The 22,678-nt window shown below is 40.7% G+C and overlaps 1 protein-coding gene across 3 annotated transcripts in view; it reads left to right on the top strand.

The window, feature by feature from the left end:
* chrm3a (cholinergic receptor, muscarinic 3a) overlaps positions 1 to 22,678 on the top strand; it is a 96,783-nt gene that overhangs the window by 8,371 nt on the left and 65,734 nt on the right. The window lies entirely within an intron of this gene.

Genomic DNA, 22,678 nt, shown 5'->3' on the forward strand with positions numbered 1-22,678 from the left:
CTACGGTTGGGAATATTTTCCTGTGCTGGTTGCAGTGGGAGTTTGACAACGGCATCAAACTCCAAAGTGGAACAATGTGTCTTTTTTTGGGTGATGGTGATGCAGGAATTGGTTTGGGCTGAGATGGCTTCCCTCATAGGAAAACATGAAGATGCAATATGATCCTATATATGTATATAATTGCAAGAAATCATCCATCCTTCTCATCATGAGTATGCTGGAGCCTATCCCAGCTGGCTTAGTGGCACATTTAGACAGATTAGATTAGATTTTGGAATGTGGGAGGAAAGCGGAGTACCGCACACGGGGAGAACATGCATGTTCAGAGATGCCCAACATGGGATTTCATCTTCCATATCTCCTGACATGCTAACCACTAATCCACCGTGCGGCCCTCTTTTGTTGTTTTTATTCATTTTCCATCTTCACAAGTCGTATTTGGACATTTTCTTTTCATAATATGATATAATTCATTCATTTTGTACCACTTATCCTCACAAGGGTCGCGGGGGTGCTGGAGCCTATCCCAGCTGTCTTCGGGCGAGAGGCGGGGTACACCCTGGACTGGTCTAATATGATATTATAATATTATTAATGAATAATTTTAATCATTCATTCATTCATTTTCTACCGCTTTTTCCTCACGAGGGTCGCGGGGGTTGCTGGAGCCTATCCCAGCTGTCTTCGGGCAAGAGGCGGGGTACACCCTGGACTGGTCTAATATGATATTATAATAATATTAATTAATAATTTTAATCATTAATATATTATATATTATATATTAAAATTAATATATAATTGATATATATTAATATATAATATATATAATTAATATTAATGTAATAACTTTCCTGAGCCTAATTCTACTTTATTTTGTTTCTTTATGCACATTTTTCCTATAATATTTCAAGCCCAAGCTACTAAATTTACATTTTCCCTCATAATGTTACTAAAAAAAAACATTCAGGGGCCGCACTTTGGACACCTATGTTATGCATGAGTGTTGCTGGGACTGGGGGAGCTGCGGTTCACTGAGAAAAACATGAATTCCAACATGTACTGCCTCATGACAGTTTTCCAACATTCCATGACACGGAGCTCCAATATGATGGTCGTACGCTTGATATTGGCGTTTTTATTGCTCATGGTTCATATTGTTGTTGCAACTGGACTACCCAGCATGCCTTGCGGGTATTTGGAACTAACAGTTTAGCGTTGTTATGTGTAGCGCTCAGTTGTTGATTTATTTACGTTAGCTTGCCGTGGATGAGTTGTGTTTTCATTTCGTTGCACTTGCTCGCTGTCGATCGTGAGCGGCATTTCTATTTTGCAGCATTTCTGTGTGCAATCAGGTTCGTATTGTTGTTGCAACTGGACTACCCAGCATGCCTTGCGGGCATTTGGAACTAACAGTTTTAAGTTGGGTGTTATGTGTAGCGCTCAGTTGTTGATTTATTTATGTTAGCTTGCCATGGATGTGTTGTGTTTTCATTTTGTTGCACTTGCTCGCTGTCGATCGTGAGCAGCATTTCTGTGTGCAATCAGGTTCGTATTGTTGTTGCAACTGGACTACCCAGCATGCCTTGCGGGTATTTGGAACTAACAGTTTAACGTTTGGCGTTATGTGTAGCGCTCAGTTGTTGATTTATTTATGTTAGCTTGCCGTGGATGAGTTGTGTTTTCATTTTGTTGCACTTGCTCGCTGTCGATCGTGAGCAGCATTTCTATTTTGCAGCATTTCTGTGTGCAATCAGGTTCATCTTGTTGTTGCAACTGGACTACCCAGCATGCCTTGCGGGCATTTGGAACTAACAGTTTTAAGTTGGGTGTTATGTGTAGCGCTGTCGATCTTGAGCAGCATTTCTATTTTGCAGCATTTCTGTGTGCAATCAGGTTCATCTTGTTGTTGCAACTGGACTACCCAGCATGCCTTGCGGGTATTTGGAACTAACAGTTTTAAGTTAGGTGTTATGTGTAGCGCTGTCGATCTTGAGCAGCATTTCTATTTTGCAGCATTTCTGTGTGCAATCAGGTCATTTCAGACTATGCATTTTGTGTTGACTTTACATCAAAATCAACATGTTGGACCTGATGCTGTACACCAGTGTGGATTGTTTAAGAATGGTGGCGGCGTACGCTGCAGTTATCGCCATCCTTTGCCCCGATTGCATAACTTTCCATAGCATATTGTGTCTTTACAGAGATACCAAGGCTAACAGCAGAGCTATCGATTTAACAATATGTTTATTATCATGCTAGCGTGACCGGCAGAGTAATCCCGACTGTCTGTCGTGGAGACATCCACCCCCCTCCCCGGTCCCCTCCCCAAGGCCACCCGAGCGCCGCCTGGCACCACCGGAGCACTTCTAGCGTCTAGAGCCATAGGAGCCACTGATTGCTATTTTACAGGAGTCAGCTGGTCAAACAGACGGGCCAACATCCCCCCATTGGGTTTGGTTAGAGCCGGTCTTGATGTTAAAGCCTGCATAATCCACTTTCACAGCCTCGCAGACCACAGCGGAGCGGGTCGTCTATCTTTAGACGGCACAAGTGCGGGTCTTTGGCTGCCATAATTAAAACAATGAAGCCCCCCCTTGTAGCTGTCCTTTTAATGTCTTCAGTGGAAGGGGGAAGGGGGGTGGGGTGGACCGGACTGCTGATTGATGCTAATGGAGACATTTAGGCCAGATAGAGAGCTGTCAGACTCGAACTCCAACTCTTGCTGGCTTTCCTTTGAAAGGCACATATAAACATGGTGGTCTTTTTTGGTTGTTTTTTTAAACTGAATACACTGGTAAATTCACTGAAATATATATAATAATTATTAGATGTCATTTTTGTAATGTATGTAATGTATAAAATTATATAGAATATTTTTCAAATATAATGTAGTATTAAAAAAAACACATCATATATATATATCATTGTATATATAATTTAAAATGCATTTTTAACTTGTGAAATTATTATTTTTATTATTTTTTAAATTGTATTAATTAATTAATTTTTAAATAATTAATTAAATAATTTATTTATTTTTACAGTATATATATATATATGTATTAGAATTTTTATATTGTTATAAAATATTGTCATCCATATCTATCCAATGAATCGCAACAAATTCCCCAAAACATATACTAATAATTAGATATGTAATGGGATAATATAATTATGCATCTAATTTATAAAAAAATTATATATAATATTAACCAATATATTATTTTATAATCATTTTTATAGATTTTTTAAAGATTTTCTGTATGCGATATAATTCAAGTGCATATGTAATTTTCTTAATTATATCATTGTATATACTGTATACTTTTCATGATATACTATTTCATTTATTTAAAATATATATGTATATATATTTTAAATATATATTATATATATATTTATTTTAAAAATATATAAAATATATTTATTAAAAAAAAATATATATATATGTACATATTTCAAATACTCTATGATATTTTCCTATTAATGTTATTACATTTAATACTGTGCATTGCCTGATTGTGGTCCCATGCTGATATTGTGATATTGCGTCCATAACAAAGTGAGCATGTGTGTAGCTTTACACGCACTAACCTTTCATGGCGGTCGTAAGCACGGCAGCGACACGGCCGTCACTTTACAGCCCTTAACAGCGCCGCTCCGTGTTTGTCTTAGGATATTGTGTATGTTCAGCACACAGCGGTGCACGCACAAGTCCACTGTGTGTGTTGTAGGGCAAAGGTCAGGCGGGGGGCAAAGGTGATTTATGGACATCACAGATATGAAGCTCATAGATGTTTTCTCATAGGAAATAACTGAATGAGAAGAAGAAATGTTCATAATTAAATGTCATACAAGCGTAAAAATAAGTTGACATTTGCCATAAAAGACAATAAATCAACAGTGATGACAAAGATGCCATGCCAAAAAACTTCAATATTAACTTTTATAAAAAGTGACGAGCCATACACCAAAAAAAAAAAAACAACAGGTAGACCTGAAGTCATGTGACATCATGCATGCCGACGGGTTCAATTCCCCATTTTTTTGTGTTTTAGTATGTGGAACTTTTTGGTTTCATTTTTTAAATGAATATTTTTAAGCGTTGTTTACGGTGTATGAGTGGTTAGCATGATGGCCACACAGTCAGGACATCGGGTTCGATTCTACGCTCGGGCATCTCTGTGTGGAGTTTGTATGACTCCAAATTGTCCATAGGTATGAATGTGAGTGTGAATGGTTGTTTGTCTATATGTTCCCTGTGATTGGCTGGCCACCAGTCTCGCCTGAAGACAGCTGGGATAGGCTCCACACTCTGCGCGACCCTCATGAAGCTAAGCGGTAGAAAATGAATGAATGAATGAATGAATCTTCATACTACATGTTCTTCCCATAATATTTCTTTAATATTTAACATTCCCAAAGCTACTGTCACTCTAGATTTAGTTGGTTTATCATTATATTACAACTTTATGGCAACTTCTTTAATATTTCAACTTAGGTTAATTGGCGATTCCAAATTGTCCATAGGTATGAATGTGAGTGTGAATGGTTGTTTGTCTATATGTGCCCTGTGATTGGCTGGCCACCAGTCCAGGGTGTACCCCACCTCTCGCCCGAAGACAGCTGGGATAGGCTCCACACCCCGAGCGACCCTCGTGAGGCTAAGCGGTAGAGAATGAATGAATGAATGAATCTTCATACTACATGTTCTTCCCATAATATTTCTTTAATATTTAACATTCCCAAATCTACTGTCATTCTAGATTTAGTTGGTTTATCATTATACTAAATTAAACTTTAATTGGCGACTCCAAATTGTCCATAAGTATGAATGTGAGTGTGAATGGTTGTTTGTCTATATGTGCCCTGTGATTGGCTGGCCACCAGTCCAGAGTGTACCCCACCTCTCGCCTGAAGACGACCTTTTTTTAACCATATTTTTATAATTTTTGTAATATTCATTCATTCATTTTCTACCGCTTTTCCTCACAAGGTTTGCGGGGGGTAAGGGTGCTGGAGCCTATCCCAGCTGTCTTCGGACGAGGGGCGGGGTACAAAATGAACATGCAAACTCCACACAGAGATGGCCGAGGGTGGAATCGAACTCGAGTCACCTCGCTGTGTGGCCTGTGCACTAACCACTCAACCACTGTGCAGCCGGAGTTAATATTATTAAGACTATTTTATGGCAGTGAATTGCAATAATAAAAATAAAATGTATACATTATGTGTTGGTAGGAGTGAAAAGGAAGAAAAAGTATTAGCGTAGTTGGTTTTCATTTCCAAATCAATGCGTAGTATGATCAATATGGTTTGTAATCACGTTCATGAATAATAAATACACTGTCCACGTACAAGCACACTATAACACGAGTGGTCCATCATCACTTATGATTCATCTTTTTATGAGGATTGACCCAGCATCCATCAGTGGGGGAGCAGCGGTAAGAAATGAGGCTGATTTGTTATTGATTTATTTACTAAGTCCAGACAAAGAAAGCATAAAAGAGCAGTCAAATATTCCACATGAATCCCGATTCCCCACAGCGTCACCCTGACTTTGTCGAGAAGCAAATCGAGCGAGACGTCTGGGCAGCGACAGGGAAGGATGACAGCGGAGGGAAAAAAGAGGCATTTAAGGGGAAGAAAAAAAATATATATTTTTTTGAAGCTTTCTCATGCATGCGGTGCAGCACGTTTGTATGGAAATGTTACATTTGAGTGGAATCCCTGCAGGCTTTCCGCTTCGCATGCACTTCTGTTATTTTTCACACTGTCGTCATGTCACGCCAGTCAGCTTTGGAGAAGCTTTGGAGATGTTGGGTAAACAAGCGTGCCAATATTGGATCTGGGCTCAGTCTAACTTCTGCTAAGTCAAACTAAAAGACCAATATTTTTCACATCAACATCAAGTATTTTGATGGCTGTCAACAGATGGCGCCATCACCCCGAATCGTAAACTCATTTAAAAGTCATGTGACCGCACAACAATAAATGAAAACATTTATGTCATTAAAAGTTTTTATTTTCAGGAAATGTTACAAAGATGGCTGCATGGTGTTCGAGTGGTTAGCATGCAGACCTCACAGCTAGGAGACCCGGGTTCAATTCCACCCACGGCCATCTCTGTGTGGAGTTTGCATGTTCTCCCCGTGCATGCGTGGGTTTTCTCCGGGTACTCCGGTTTCCTTCCACATTCCAAAAACATGCTAGGTTAATTAGCGACTCCAAATTGTCCATAGGTATGAATGTGACCCGTGTTCGATTCCACCCTTGGCCATCTCTGTGTGGAGTTTGCATGTTTGCATGACAGCTGGGATAGGCTCCAGCATAAACAACACAAAAATGGTTGTTTTACATGAAAACTATTTATTTACTAATATAACATCATTACTATTTACAAATTTCACATTTGGAACTGAGACCTGGGTTCGATTCCACCTTCGGCTATCTCCGTGTGGAGTTTGCATGTTCTCCCCGTGCATGCGTGGGTTTTCTCCGGGTACTCCGGTTTCCTCCCACATTCCAAAAAACATGCTAGGTTAATTAACGACTCCAAATTGTCCATAGGTATGAATGTGAGTGTGAATGGTTGTTTGTCTATATGTGCCCTGTGATTGGCTGGCCACCAGTCCAGGGTGTACCCCGCCTCTCACCCGAAGACAGCTGGGATAGGCTCCAGCACCTTGTGAGGATAAGTAGTAGAAAATGAATGAATGAATGTAAAATCCAAATATAAAGCATTGAGAAAACGCATGTGGTATGTAGTATACCACACTGGCCACTAGGTGTCAGCAATGTTACGTATACAAATCAATAGCCACTGTCTATAGTAAAAATATTAAGTCTTATTGATGCTGTCTTTACTATTACTATGTTTACTATATTGGCTAATGTATGAAGGAGAATGTAGGGGTGTTATTTCCTGTTTAGAGAGCCTCTCGCCCGAAGACAGCTGGGATAGGCTCCAGCACCCCTGCCACCCTTGTGAGGATTATCGGTAGAAGATGAATGAATGAATGAAAACGGCTAAATGATGTAAAATCCAAATATAAAGCATTGAGAAAACGCATGTGGTATGTAGTATACCACACTGGCCACTAGGTGTCAGCAATGTTACGTATACAAATCAATAGCCATCGCCTATAGTAAAAATATTAAGTCTTATTGATGCCTTTACTGTCTTTACTGTTACTACTATATTGGCTAATGTATGAAGGAGACTGTAGGGGTGTTATTTCCTGTCTGGAGATCTCTAATAATGTTAAAAATAAATAAATAAAAATGACGTCGCTCTCGGTTTCGGCCATTTTGAATGATTTTGACTGTTTTTTCAAGGCACATTGAATATTTAGTTCTTAGGCTGTGTAGACCAAAAGAAAGGTTCGATTCTCATCTGTCATCAAAAAAAAGTCTGTTTTTACCTTTTTCCGTTCTTTAGTAATTCACAGTAGAACATAGGGAAGTTTCAAATAAATGAATGAACATCATGAGTGGTCTCCAGATGCATTGTGGGAAGTTTTCATCCCCCAAATCCAAAGCCAGTACCAACCGTTTGCAGTCGGTCAGTGTGTGTGGAAGTGGAATCTGCATTGTGGAAGTCGGTACCTGTTTGTCCTTGTCTATAGAGCACATACGTACGTAAACAATAATAATAGCATCGCCACAAAGTTGCATAGCATCGCAATAAAACAGAACAATAGAAGCTTTTAATTCTTCTTAAAGCTACACACACACAAACGCCGTACATCCTGTCCGTGTTATAAATCACCACTCCACACCTAAACCAGCGCAACGCAACATTTGCCACTTTTTTTTTTAAAGTCCTATGCCGACTTCAAATGCTGCTTTCCACATCAATGCACCTCCCTGAATGCATCTGTTTGTCATTCCCACAATATTCCACCGGAATATTTCATCTCCCTGCATGCGTTTGAAGGTTTCTTTTGTACAAAGGAAGCCCGCAGCCATGCAGCATGTGGCGTTGCACGCACACACCGAGGCCGCTAATAAGGCGGAGCGTGCCGCTGTAGACGGGCAGGTTAGGCTCATCATGGCGTCTGTCAACGGGAGGCTGAATAATCATCAGGCGTACCAGAGATTGGCAGATCACGGACGGTAAAAGTATTGTATAATAATAAGCTTGGTGGAGATGATTCCATGGGAGGTTTTTTTTTCTGTGACAGACGTGGACGTGGAACACTTATTGTCTTTATCTCACCGCACGATATCAGCGCTCCGTAGTCGTATTTGTCCCAGGGACAGAATTAGTCCGAACGGAGATTGTGAGGCCTTGGTAGTATTTGAAAAAAATATTTCTATGATATATATGTATATATATATACTCACATTTTTAACTTAACCAAGGTCAGGTCACGGGATTCCCAGATGTCCCTCTCTTCCGACTGGATCCTGAGGCATTCCCAGGCCAGTTGAGGGACCTGATCTCTTTATCCCGACCAGCCACCCCACAGAGTCCGCATCAAGAGTTATACGATATTTTATCATATTAACGTGGTTATGTGGTCGAATGGGGCTTATTCCATCCATATAGCCATTTTCTATGCCGCTTATCCTCATCTGGGTTGTGGAGGTATGCTGGAGCCTATCCCAGCTATTATTACTCAAAACATATTCATGTTTTAGCAAAATTTACGTTTTTTTTTTACTTCAAGCATAAAAACGTCTAAAAGCTGCACGGTGGTCAAGTGGTTAGCGCGCAGACCTCACAGCTAGGAGACCCGGGTTCAATTCCAACCTCGGCCATCTCTGTGTGGAGTTTGCATGTTCTCCCCGTGCATGCGTGGGTTTTCTCCGGGTACTCCGGTTTCCTCCCACATTCCAAAAACATGCTAGGTTAATTGGCGACTCCAAATTGTCCATAGGTATGAATGTGACCCGTGTTCGATTCCACCCTCGGCCATCTCTCTGTGGAGTTTGCATGTTCAGCTGGGATAGGCTCCAGCATAAACAACACAAAAATGGTTGTTTTATGTGAAAATAGTCATTATCATTACTATTTACAAATTTCACATTTGGAACTGAAACCCGGGTTCAATTCCACCCTCGGCCATCTCTGTGTAGAGTTTGCATGTTCTCCCCGTGCATGCGTGGCTTTTCTCCGGGTACTTCGGTTTCCTCCCACATTCCAAAAACATGCTAGGTTAATTAGCGACTCCAAATTGTCCATAGGTATGAATGTGAGTGTGAATGGTTGTTTGTCTATATGTGCCCTGTGATTGGCTGGTACACCAGTCCACGGTGTACCCCGCCTCTCGCCCTAAGACAGCACCTTGTGAGGATAAGTAGTAGAAAATGAATGAATGAATGTAAAATCCAAATATAAAGCATTGAGAAAACGCATGTGGTATGTAGTATACCACACTGGCCACTAGGTGTCAGCAATGTTACGTATACAAATCAATAGCCACTGTCTATAGTAAAAATATTAAGTCTTATTGATGCTGTCTTTACTATTACTATGTTTACTATATTTGCTAATATATGAAGGAGAATGTAGGGGTGTTATTTCCTGTTTAGAGAGCTCTAATAATGTTAAAAACAGTATTTAGGAGGTTGTAAAATTCCGTTTCTAAATAAGGACTGGCAACCGAATGCATCATCATAACGCTAAGCCGATGTCGTGCATTTGTAGCTTCGAAGGAGGCGGTGTGGAAGCGTCACCCAGCAGGAGGTCATTTCCACGCCGCCGTGCGACACAGCTGCTTCACTACAGGGCGAGCCCCGAGAGTGAGATGATGTGCACCTGTGCTCCTTTTCCGCGCCATTGTGAGCTGTGGAATCCATTTTTTGGGTTTTTTTTTTAATTTTTTTTTTATTTGAAGGCGTGCTGGAGGTCTTTTTCTCGTTGCGGGTCTATACCGTGAAACATTGCAACGATGCTTCAGCTATTTGTCTTCCCTGTAATGGTACAGCTGGAAGCCAGTTAGATGTTTACACAGCTGGCTCTCATCACACTGATTCACCTATTTCTTCTGACATGTCCGTGTCTGTTTATGCAACACCGGTCTTCGTGCTCCCGGTGTGGTTTTAGGCCTTTTTGTCTGGACCGCATGCACCAACGTTCCCACCAACCTGCAAAAATGTTTCATTTTTTTGGTTTCAGTCGCATTTTTCCGTGACGCCATCTGCACCAAGATCATGTATTAGGACTTTGGACCTGGTCTGTGGGTTGACTTTGACCGTTGTCACCATCCTTGGAGTCTTAACTTAGCTGAGATGTTTCCTTAACTAGAACCGTGCCCGTGGTGTCCTAAGTTCCTCACACTGGAACCTGACATCCGAATTCTCGGACCTTTTGTATTTTTCCCCCTACACCAGGGGTGGGCAAACTACGGCTACGGGGGCCACATGCCGCCCATGAAGCATTTGAATCCGGCCCGCCAGTTGCTTCCAAAGTATTTAAACCTTTAACATACAAGGGTGAGGAGCTCAGATGGCCGGGAGTCAGTTGAGGTGGCTCGGGCATCTAGTCCGGATGCCCCCCGGATGCCTCCCTGGTGAGGCCCCCGGGGCAGACCTAGGACACACTGGAGGGATTATGTCTCACAGCTGGCCTGGGAACGCCTCGGTGTCCTCCCGGTGGAGCTGGAGGAGGTGGCCGGGGACCGGGAATTCTGGGCTTCCCTACTAAGACTGCTGCCCCCGCGACCCGGACCCGGATAAATGGAGGAAAATGGGTGGATGTTACATTACACATAGTCTTTAATAGTCAGTGTTTTATCATAATAAAAATTTTAAAAATATATTTTTAAATAGATATTTTTTAAATAGGACAGATTTAACCGATAAATAATTCCATGTGGACTGAATTATAAACGTAAAACAGTTTGCATGTATCAAATTTGGGTCTTGGCCCCTGGATAATATAAATAATATTAATATATATATAATATAAATATAATATAAATAATATTGTTATTACTATAATAATTATTCATTCATTCATTTTCTACCGCTTTTCCTCACGAGGGTCGCGGGGGGTGCTGGAGCCTATCCCAGCTGTCTTCGGGCGAGAGGCGGGGTACACCCTGGACTGGTGGCCAGCCAATCACAGGGCACATATAGACAAACAACCATTCACACTCACTATAATAATGATATTATTATTAATTATTAATAATAATTCTTAATTATAATATTAATATTGTTTACCCAACCCTGCCTAGACCATGATGTAGGACAACCTTTGCTCTCGTTTGAGGCCACCAAGGTGATGCTCTTCAGAGAAGATCCAACTTGCAATTGGCCACCTTAAATACCCTTCCGTTTTTTTTTTTTTACGTCGTCCATTTTGACTTTTACACCACTAAGTCCGTCTACTTTCATATTATTTATCTCCAACTCGTCAGTTTGTTCCGGTCTTGGATTGCTCTTTGCTGACTTTGATTGACGTTCCAGAAGAAGCGGAGGAGAAGTAGAACTTGTAGCCGTCAAGAGTGATGACAACGGAGAGAGAGAGAGAGAGAGAGAGAAGACCCCGAGGCCAAAGTCAGTGAAGGGAAATGAACGCGAAGCAACAACAGGAAATGAAACCTGCTGACATTGACGTGGAAGCGTGTGTCGGTGTGCAATGGCCGCCGAGGTGCGTAGACTTTATTACAACTTTAGGACGGTGTTGAGGGTAAAATAAGAAAAAGTGGCCAAGGAAAGTAAGAGCCAGATAATTAGGAAAGATTCTGAGTTTGGTATGTTAGCAACTATGCTAACCGGCCTTTTGCAAAGCAGCATTTTGGAGAATAGTCTATATGGTATTGGGGAATTGGTCTAAAAAGTATTTATTATCACCAAGAGAAATTGACATATCTAGCAAAAAATGTGAAAAAATGTGATAATAAATTTCATCGCTTAAAAATAAAACAAAGAAGGCAAGGTAGGAGAGTCAAGAAAATAGAAAAGGAATAAATAAATAAATGCAGAATAGATGCACAATAAGGTAAGAAGTCGTTCGAGGAGGAATGATCAGCTCAGTCTTTCAGTGCAGCAGGACAGTGATAGTAATCTGCCACTGGATGATGCTGTACGTTGAATGATGCTGGTCGTCCATGATGGAAAGAAACCTCTTCAGGTATTCACGTTGTCGTAATCTGGAGATGGCAAAGGCGAAAAAAAGCTTTCTCTCTTTGAGACCGGATGCAGGCAGTCAACAACATGAATCCATTGAGGAAAAAGAAATGTGAAAAATTTGTTATTGTCACCCTTATCTCCGGTAAATACAAGCAGAGGCTAGTTTTGGTTATTTCGACAACCGAAGCCAACTTCCTTGCAACCCTAATGAGGATAAGCGCTATGGAAAATTGATGGATGTGTCATTAATCTTTTACTTTAATATAACAGTCTTGAACCAGTCATGATGTGCTATATTGACAGTTACTATGGTAACCATTATGTCATTGTATGGTCATATCACCTTGTACTTTGGTATTCATTCATTCATTCATTTTCTACCGCTTTTTCCTCACGAGGGTCGCCGGGGGTGCTGGAGCCTATCCCAGCTGTCTTCGGGCGTAAGGCGGGGTACACCCTAGACTGGTCGCCAGCCAATCACAGGGCACATATAGACAAACAACCATTCACACTCACATTCATACCTATGGACAATTTGGAGTCGCTAATTAACCTAGCATGTTTTTGGAATGTGGGAGGAAACCGGAGTACCCGGAGAAAACCCACGCATGCACGGGGAGAACATGCAAACTCCACACAGAGATGGCCGAGGGTGGGTACTTTGGTATGTGTCAAAAAAATAAATAAAAAAAAACAAAAAAAATATATTATGAAAGCAGGAAGTGAACAAATGTAACAGTTACTGATTGTAAAAGTACCAGATGGAGGGGTAGGATTTAATAAGCTTTGCTTCTTCCTACTCCTTTTGGACATGTGGAACTGTGAACTGATTATGTGATGCATTCAATTGTCATCTGATGCATGTTCAAATGAAATTCAACCATTATCATTACCATAAAAGCGCTGATTTATGTCCGCGAAAACAAGCATCTCTAAGCCAGTCAGGCTACAGGAAGTACATTTCCAAAGCTCCGACATAGAAGGAAGGTTTTCAGTTCATCAATCAATAAAACATCAGCAGGGGAACCGTCAATCAATGGTAGTCTATTTTGTTGAAGTCAAGAAGACATATTTCCCTTGTTGCTGTCCGAAAACCTTTTAATGCTTCTTCGGGGGATCATTTGATGAGTGTTTTTTTTTTTTTTTTTTTTTTTGCAACGTGGTATTCAAGTAGCGGTCCACATGACTAGACTGGCAGACAAGACACAAACTTTAGTCCTGGCGTCCTTCCCGTACGAACCTTTTTGGCAGCGTGATGTCGCTAGGAAAAAAAAAAGGATATTGTTTATTGGACCACAGGCTGATGTCTTCTTTCTTGAGGTACGACCGAGCTGGACGTATTTATTGCATATACAGACGATACACGGGAGTTTTCTTCAGTTTTCTTCAGTATCTGGAGTTATAAACGATATTTGTGATGCCCTCAACGAGTTGAGGTCAAAAGTCTTTGGTTGCCTGGTACAACTAAAGGTACTTTTGTTTGAACGAATATCAGAAAAATGCAGTACAAGTGCTTTTGGTGATTATCAAGAAACCCATAGGAGTTACTAGATATCAGCTCGTAAATCAGGGGTGGGCAAAGTATGGTCCCGGGGCCATATGCGGGCCACTAAGTGTTGCTTTGTAAGTACAGTAAACCTCGGATATATCGGACTCGGATATATCGGAAATTCGCTCACAACGGACAGATAAAAAAGAACCGATTTTTCTGTAATGCATTTCCAATAAAAATTCATTGCATATATCAGATTTTTTATAACGGATTTCGCCTATTTCGGACAAAATCTCCAGTCCCGTTCCAATGCATTTCCATTAAATTTCCCTCGCATATATCGGATGGCCGCATAGTGGCGCTCCGATTCACGCGAATCGTGACATGCCGCTATACGACGTCATTTGCAGCGTTGACTGCGCGTCCAGGTACATTGGAAACATAGTCAAGGAAGTTCCTTTTTATAACGGATAAAATCCGATTTACGCATATACCGGATATAAATCCGATATATGCGTAAAAAACTGACATTTTCCGGTATACGCATATAACGGATTTCGCTTATATCGGACAAAACCAGTGGGAACAATTGAATCCGATATATCCGAGGTTTACTGTATTTCAACTTTTAACATTTAAACTAGCAACATGACTTGCAAGTTTATTTTACTTTTATTTAGTTTTATTGAGTAAAAAAAAAACTGTAAAATTAAATGACATGACAGTTTGATGTGGTTTGATGTTTAAAGTGCCCCTGAAAAAAAGGGACAAGAGAACATACGGCTGATATTAAAACACTTTTAGAATAAAAAAAAAAGTTAAAAATATAAAATAAAAAAATTAAATTAAAAATTTTAATTAAATTAGACAAATAATTCCAGGAAAATTATAAGCATAAAATAGTGTGTGTTTGTGTTAAATATATGTATATATGTAATATATGTCACGCCCCTGGTCACAGCAAACACCTAATGTAATGTAATGTCCTCTGAATGAGTAACAAATATTACGCTTTGACAGACATGGATGAATATTACCTTGGAATACTAGTATGTTGGAATTACCAGCAGCCTTGGAAGTCTACAAAATGGCAAAATAATCCCCTCTAGATTAACATATGATAACTACAGTAAACCTCGGATATATCGGATTCAATTGTTCCCACTGGTTTTGTCCGATATAAGCGAAATCCGTTATATGCGTATACCGGAAAATGTCCGTTTTACGCATATATCGGATTTATATCCGGTATATATGCGTAAATCGGATTTTATCCGTTATAAAAAGGCACTTCCTTGACTATGTTTCCAATGTACCTGGACGCGCAGGCAACGCTGCAAACGCTGCAAATGACGTCGTATAGCGGCCTGTCACGATTCGCATGAATCGGAGCGCCACGATGCGGCCATCCGATATATGCGAGGGAAATTTAATGGAAATGCATTGGAACGGGACTGGAGATTTTGTCCGAAATAGGCGAAATCCGTTATAAAAAATCCGATATATGCAATGAATTTTTATTGGAAATGCATTACAGAAAAATTGGTTCTTTTTTATCTGTCCGTTGTGAGCGAATTTCCGATATATATTCCGATATATATATAGATATATGAGTCCGATATATCCGAGGTTTACTGTATCATCATTGCTATTTAAGTTTTTATACATGCTCGTGCAATTTGTCAAGTTTGTATACGATATGTTTGCAAACAAAGCTACAATATTCCCTAAAAAATGGAAACCATCTATTTATCATTTTATTTTGAAGATTATGGTTTTTCCCATAGAGAATAAAAAACCTTAAAAGGAAATAAGTCCACATTTAGCCTCTCAAAAGTGGCTAAGTGTCATTCATCCATCACAGTAAAAGAGTCCAACATTAAATACACAAAGCAGAGCCGATGGTTTATTTATAGTGACGTAAACTTTTATCATCTGCTTAATCGCTCATTTTTCATTTACGTAAGCAGAAGCTCCACAAGCTTCTCTTTTGCTGTTTTTTCTTATTTTGACTTCTTTGTGGATTCTCGCCATGAGTCCCTTAAGCTCTCTAACAGCTGATTTTAGGATTTAAGTGTCTTTTTTTCTTAATCCCATCACATCACAGCGTTGCCTTTAATCCCGTTGAGAACCACCGGAAGAGACAAGGAGGAATAATAATCACGTCTGACGTTTATTTGTCCACCGTGAAGCTACCAGAGGACGTAACGTGCCCCCCCCCCCCCCCCCCCCCCCACCACACCCCCGTGAGTCCACTCTCTCAAGAGAGACGTTGTGTTTTATTTGCTTGTTTGAAAGCGGGACGTAGCTTTCCATAGATCATAATCAGGATGTGACAGAGGTTGTTTACAGTGTCCACAAAGCTCAATGTTTGATTTCCTTTTCTAATGCAGCCCGGCTACTTAAACCGGTCTTCGTTCAGCCCTGTTGATTGGGAGATGGCTGGGATTGGGAATTAGGCTTGTACGCATGAAAAAACACACATAAAAAATTTGTATTTGTGGAGGCTTATCGCAACTATAACAGTATTAATTCGTAAGTTACCTGAAGTGAACGGTAGGTTTAAGGAACATTGGAGAATTTGGTGATCGGTTGGTCTCGTGTTGCATTCTAGGAAAGCGGGAAATGAAAAAACCCAACCTGGAAACACGGTAACCGATATACTCCAATAAACTCCAACATGATTAAGAAAACATATTTATTCATTCATTCATTTTCTACCGCTTTTTTCTCACAATTGGGTGCTGGAGCCTATCCCAGCTGTCTTCAGGCGAGAGGCGGGGTACACCCTGGACTGGTGGCCAGCCAATCACAGGGCACATATAGACAAACAACCATTCACACTCACATTCATACCTATGGACAATTTGGAGTCGCTAATTAACCTAGCATGTTTTTGGAATGTGGGAGGAAACCGGAGTACCCGGAGAAAACCCACGCATGCACGGGGAGAACATGCAAACTCCACACAGAGATGGCCGAGGGTGGGATTGAACGGTGTGAGGTCTGCGCGCTAACCACTCGACCACCGTGCAGCCGGTTTTAGACTTATATTTCATTCATTCATTCATTTTTTACCGATTATCCTCACAAGGATTGCGGGGGAATGCTGGAGCCTATCCCAGCTGTCTTCAGGCGAGAGGCGGGGTACACCCTGGACTGGTGGCCAGCCAATCACAGGCCACATATAGTCAAACAACCATTCACACTCACATTCATACCTATGGATAATTTTGAGTCGCTAATTAACCTAGCATGTTTTTGGAATGTGAGAGGAAACCGGAGTACCGAGGGTGGAATTGAACTCGGGTCTTCGGTAGGTTATGTTATGTTTAAATATTTGTGTGCTTTGAAAAAATGGCCGCTACTGAAGAGGTTGTTTTTGGAAAAATGACTGGAATTGAATAACTAGCTTATTGTCTGCCCTAAAGGATAACAGAGAGGAATTACTTAGATGATAAAATGTTGGAATTGTGAAATGTGTAGAATTTCCCAACCTTGGTTAGAGTCCCGTCTAAGATGAACGACTCGTTTCATTGGCCGACACCCCCAAACACCTTTAAAGGATGAAACCTGCTGTAAGTGTCGCCGTCTTCTAATCGGGGTCCTCAATCAGGAGGACAAATAGTACGGATGGACGCTTCGCATGCAGCTGTTTGTTTTCAGTGTCTTGACCTCGGGACAGGAAGCAGTTCTGTCAGGATGCGGCGTCGTACCTCACCGAGCGGCGTGACGCCATTTCTGCCTTAAACAGTTTGCTTATGTAAGTTTATCATCAATTCAAATCCTCGTATAATCCTTTGTGGTGACAGATGGCACTCTTAGTTTTCTTATGTAACTAAGTCGTAATAATAAGATGTCACCTTGGCCGTCTGCATGTCGACGAGGTTCAAGTCCATTTGTCCGTCTTCTGTGTCTCTTTGACATGCTCGCTCGTTTCACATTGATTAGCTTTTACTCCCCTTCGGAAAAGAAAATCTTTTGTTGCGGCCAACGCACTCCCACTCAATTGTTTGTGAGTGACAACACGCTACCCACATGGTAACGCACGTCTCATCAGGACCAGCGAGGTCCATTGATCTTCGATACGACCGTATCCATCAGTAGGGACGCATGGAGATGGTTTGCATGAAGACTTGATGCATGGGGCTATGTGTTATATAGATATAGATATAGATATAGATATACGTACGCAGATATACGACCACTAATGGAAATCTATCATTTTGTTCGGCATTCCAAGGAAAATATATGCGAATATAATAATAATATGCGAGGATTGCAGGATATTGTGGTTTGATTATCGCTCCCTCGCTGTATCATTCATTCATTCATTTTCGACCGCTTATCCTCACGAGAGTCGTGGGGGAATTGAACTCAGGGCTCCTAGCCGTAAGGCCTGCGCACTAACCACTTGATAATATTATAAAAAATATATAATTATATACATTCATTCATTTATTCATTTTCTACCGCTTATCCTCATGAGGGTCGTGGGCGTGCTGGAGCCTATCCCAGCTGTCTTCGGGCGAGAGGCGGGGTACACCATGGACTGGTGGCCAGCCAATCACAGGGCACATACTATAGACAAACAACCATTAATGAAATCGTAAAAGCAAGCTCTCCTCCCATTTTGTGTGAAAGTGGTACATTTTTGGCTTCTTACTTTGCCCTTCTTCACCACTCCGTTTGAAACCCTTTCTTAAGTTTAGAACAAATAAAGTAGTGGAGGTAAATCAAGAAAATTGGAGGTTAACTAGTTAGCACGGTAGCTCGCTATATGCTAATTCCTTCCCTGCAGTGATCCCTTAGCTTCTGAATTATGATGCAAACAAATAATAATAGCAGTGTAAAAGTGACTATAGGGTTGTTATTTCATGTCTGCATGACTCTAATAATGCTGACAACTGTATTTAGAAAGCCATAAACAGGTTTGATATGCTTTAACTATGAAAATATTCTATTTATTAATACTGAATCCGACTTTACTTATCGCAGTTGGGTCTGGAACCAATTAATGGGGATAAAATATGAGTAATATATGAAATATATGGATATTATAACGGGAGTCAAGGTTGCTCCAGAGGAGATGGCATGTATGAAAATATTCTTGGTCGTCATCAGAACTTCAGAAAGGTCTTATTTTCTCTCTGTTCAACTTTTGGTGTGAATCTGGCGCCCTTATGGATAATGCTTGTGTATTCCATGCTATGGAATGCTATGCTAAGCGTGCCAAGTCAATTCAACTCAATGAAATTGCTGAGTTTGACACGTTTGACTCCATGACTTAGTGTTTATTATGCTACTCCATGAGGTCATTTTCACCATCTTTCCCTGTCAAGAAGAGGTCGATTTGGGCAAAGGTTGCAGCGGGAGTGAGCAGGGGTGCAGATGATGTAACATTTGCAAACATGAAACATTATCCGCCCCCCTCCCCTCCCCAAAGCTAGGAAAGCACGATTGTGATCTGTGACGCTCGGCTGAATTTACAGCCCAGCGGTGATCTGTGGACACGGGAGATTAAGAGGTTTGCAGACGTGTGCCAACCTCAGAAGAGCTTTTGTATTCCAAATATGTACGGCGGATTCCCAACACAATGGCGGAAAGTAGAGGAAGTGTCTGAAAGCACGCAATGAGTCAAAAGACGGGCGGCGGCGTGCCTCTTTAATGGAATATGCGTGTTCGCCGTGCACTGCGTTTTCTTTGCATCAATTACCTCAAAGTGGCAAGTGGGCTCTCGTATGAGTCGTGACTTTATTGCTGTTCGAGTCCATGTTGGACCTCGGAACAAGGTGGAGAATCCCAATAGAAGCAGGAATGCTGCAGGCCTTACATCACATTCATATGCGATGGGATGTTCTTGCTGTATATTTTTATGTACCCCGCCTCTCGCCCGAAGACAGCTGGGATAGGCTCCAGCACCACTGTGAGGATAAGCGGTAGAAAATGAATGAATGAATGAATGAATGAATATTATTATATTATCATAATTATCATGTTATATTAAAGCAATTTTGGAGGGAACATTAGGAATAAATTAGGAATAAATTGGGAATAAAGTCCAAATATTATGATATATATTATGAGAATAAAGCAGGGATGTGATGATCCGATCTTCACAATTGGGAAGCAGGAACGCTGCAGGCCTTACATCGCATTCATATGCGATGGGATGTTCTTGCTGTATATTTTTATGTACCCTGCCTCTTGCCCGAAGACAGCTGGGGTAGGCTCCAGCACCCACCGTGAGGATAAGCGGTAGAAAATGAATGAATGAATATATCTAATTATATAGTTTTATATTATATTATTATATTATCATTATTATCATGTTATATTAAAGCAATTTTGGGGAGAACATTAGGAATAAATTAGGAATAAATTGGGAATAAAGTCCAAATATTATGAGAATAAAGCAAGGATGTGATGATCCGATCTTCACAATCGGGAAGCAGGAACGCTGCAGGCCTTACATCACATTCATATGTGATGGGATGTTCTTGCTGTATATTTTTATGTACCCCGCCTCTCGCCCGAAGACAGCTGGGATAGGCTCCAGCACCCACCGTGAGGATAAGCGGTAGAAAATGAATGAATGAATATATCTAATTATATAGTTTTATATTATATTATTATATTATCATTATTATCATGTTATATTAAAGTAATTTTGGAGGGAACATTAGGAATAAATTAGGAATAAATTGGGAATAAAGTCCAAATATTATGATATATATTATGAGAATAAAGCAGGGATGTGCCGATCCGATCTTCACAATCGGGAAGCAGGAACGGCCTTATATCACATTCATATGTGATGGGATGTTCTTGCTGTATATTTTTATCCCATGATGAAAAAAAAAAAGGTATTGATGACCGGCAAATCCATTTTCCTTGCCATCCCAGAACGACTGTTCGCTTACGCCGGGCGTCATGAATTATGAATTCACTTCTGTCACTAGCAGCTCGCACAATTAAGACAGCATCCAGCGGAGCGGAGTCGCTACAAAGACTCACATGAGCACAAACGCTTCTATATGTGTGTCGCTTCAAACGGCCATAAAATAGAAGAGCTAGATGGGGGGGGTCTATTTACCACTGGTATATGCTATTGTATGGTATTGTATCATATTTACTATTCATCTTATTGATCCATGTGACCTTTATTGTAATTTCTTCCATCCACACGCGTGTATTACAGATACTACTGTAATATAACATATTGCTACAATAATATAAGACATCCTGGGTGTTAAAGAGTAGGATCCAACTTGCAGCTTCCGTGTCTGTAGCGGACTGACGAATAGTTGCTAGAGCTACGGGCTGCCTTTTTAAGCATGCTTGACATTTAAACCCTCCCAACGAGGCATTCAGTCCTCAACATGATGTTGATTTGTAGACTTTAATGATGATTTAGCCTAAAAGTGTCATTTTAATTAGGCCCTCTGTTTTCAAATGAAGAGGCTACATTCATTAAAACAGCTTCTCACTTGTGTTTAGTATGGAATCCAATTAAAAAACACACAAGATTATTAGAATCAGTGCTTAAAGGTCAGAAATTATATTATTTATTGAATAAGTTGGCTGCACGGTGGATTGAGTGGTTAGCGCGCAGACCTCACAGCTAGGAGAACCAAGTTCAATCCCACCCTCGGTAGGCATGGCGACTCCAAATTGTCCATAGGTATGAATGTGAGTGTGAATGGTTGTTTGTCTATATGTGCCCTGTGATTGGCTGGCCACCAGTCCAGGGTGTACCCCCCCCCCCCCCCGCCCGAAGACAGCTGGGATAGGCTCCAGCACCCCCGTGACCCTCGTAAGGATAACCAATAGAAAATGAATGAATATATAATATATTTTTATAATAACATATTATTGTATTATCATTATTATAATGTTATATTAAAGCAATTTTGGGGGGAACATTAGGAATAAATTGGGAATAAATTCCAAATATTATGATATAGTGTGAATGGTTGTTTGTCTATATGTGCCCTGTGATTGGCTGGCCACCAGTCCAGGGTGTACCCCGCCTCTCGCCCGAAGACAGCTGGGATAGGCTCCAGCACCCCCGCGACCCTCATGAGGAAAAGCGGTAGAAAATGAATGAATGAGTGAATTATATTATTATATAATCATTATTATCATATTATAATAAAGAGGGAATAAATTGGGAATAAATTAGGAATAAATAAATCACTGCAGGGAAAGAATTAGCATATAGCATATAGCGAGCTACCGTGCTAACTAGTTAACCTCCAATTTACTCCACTCACTAGAGATGCTGTGTTTACCGCTGAGTGTTTGATTGATCAAACAAAGTAAGTCATTAGTCTAAAGACAAACAAAGCAAGCAAAGATGCTTTTTTTTCCCATGACCTCTAAAGGCAACAAGTGTCATTCTTCATGGGAATGATGCATGTACACGGAATGAGGGATTATCGACTAAGAGTAAGACATATAAGGCAACATTTTGCATGTTTTTTTTTTTACTGTGCCTGCGTGTGGTTGCATTGACGTGTGCAAAACCGCTGTCTGAAAAGATACTCTGCAATTTAGATGAGCATCTTTCTGCCTCGGGGTTCTTGTTTCTGTCTCACCACAACTCATCACACGAGCTTCGTTTCTGTGGCGCCAATGTTACCCAGGCTGGGATCTACCTGGAACTACCCCGACCGATGTAGACTCTTTCATGCAACATGACTACAGTATGTGTGCTTTCAATACAATACAATACAATATCCAAGTCGCTATTTTACAAGAATAATCTTGTACTATTAGGAGGGAAATCATGTCATTATTCATTCATTCATTCATTTTCTACCGCTTTTCCTCACAAGGGTCGCGGGGGTGCTGGAGCCTATCCTAGCTGTCTTCTGGCAATATTAAAGAAATATTATGGGAAAAAAGTCCAAATATTAGAAGAAGAACATGTAGTATGAAGATTAATTCATTCTTTTTTTTACCCCTTTGCCTCACGAGGGTCACAAGGGGGGTGCTGGAGCCTATCCCAGCTGTCTTCTGGCAAGAGAGCGGGGTACACCCTGGACTGGTGGCCAGCCAATCACAGGGCACATATAGACAAACAACCATTCA

Source organism: Doryrhamphus excisus, chromosome 20, assembly GCF_030265055.1.
Source record: "Doryrhamphus excisus isolate RoL2022-K1 chromosome 20, RoL_Dexc_1.0, whole genome shotgun sequence".
Classification (NCBI taxonomy): domain Eukaryota; kingdom Metazoa; phylum Chordata; class Actinopteri; order Syngnathiformes; family Syngnathidae; genus Doryrhamphus; species Doryrhamphus excisus.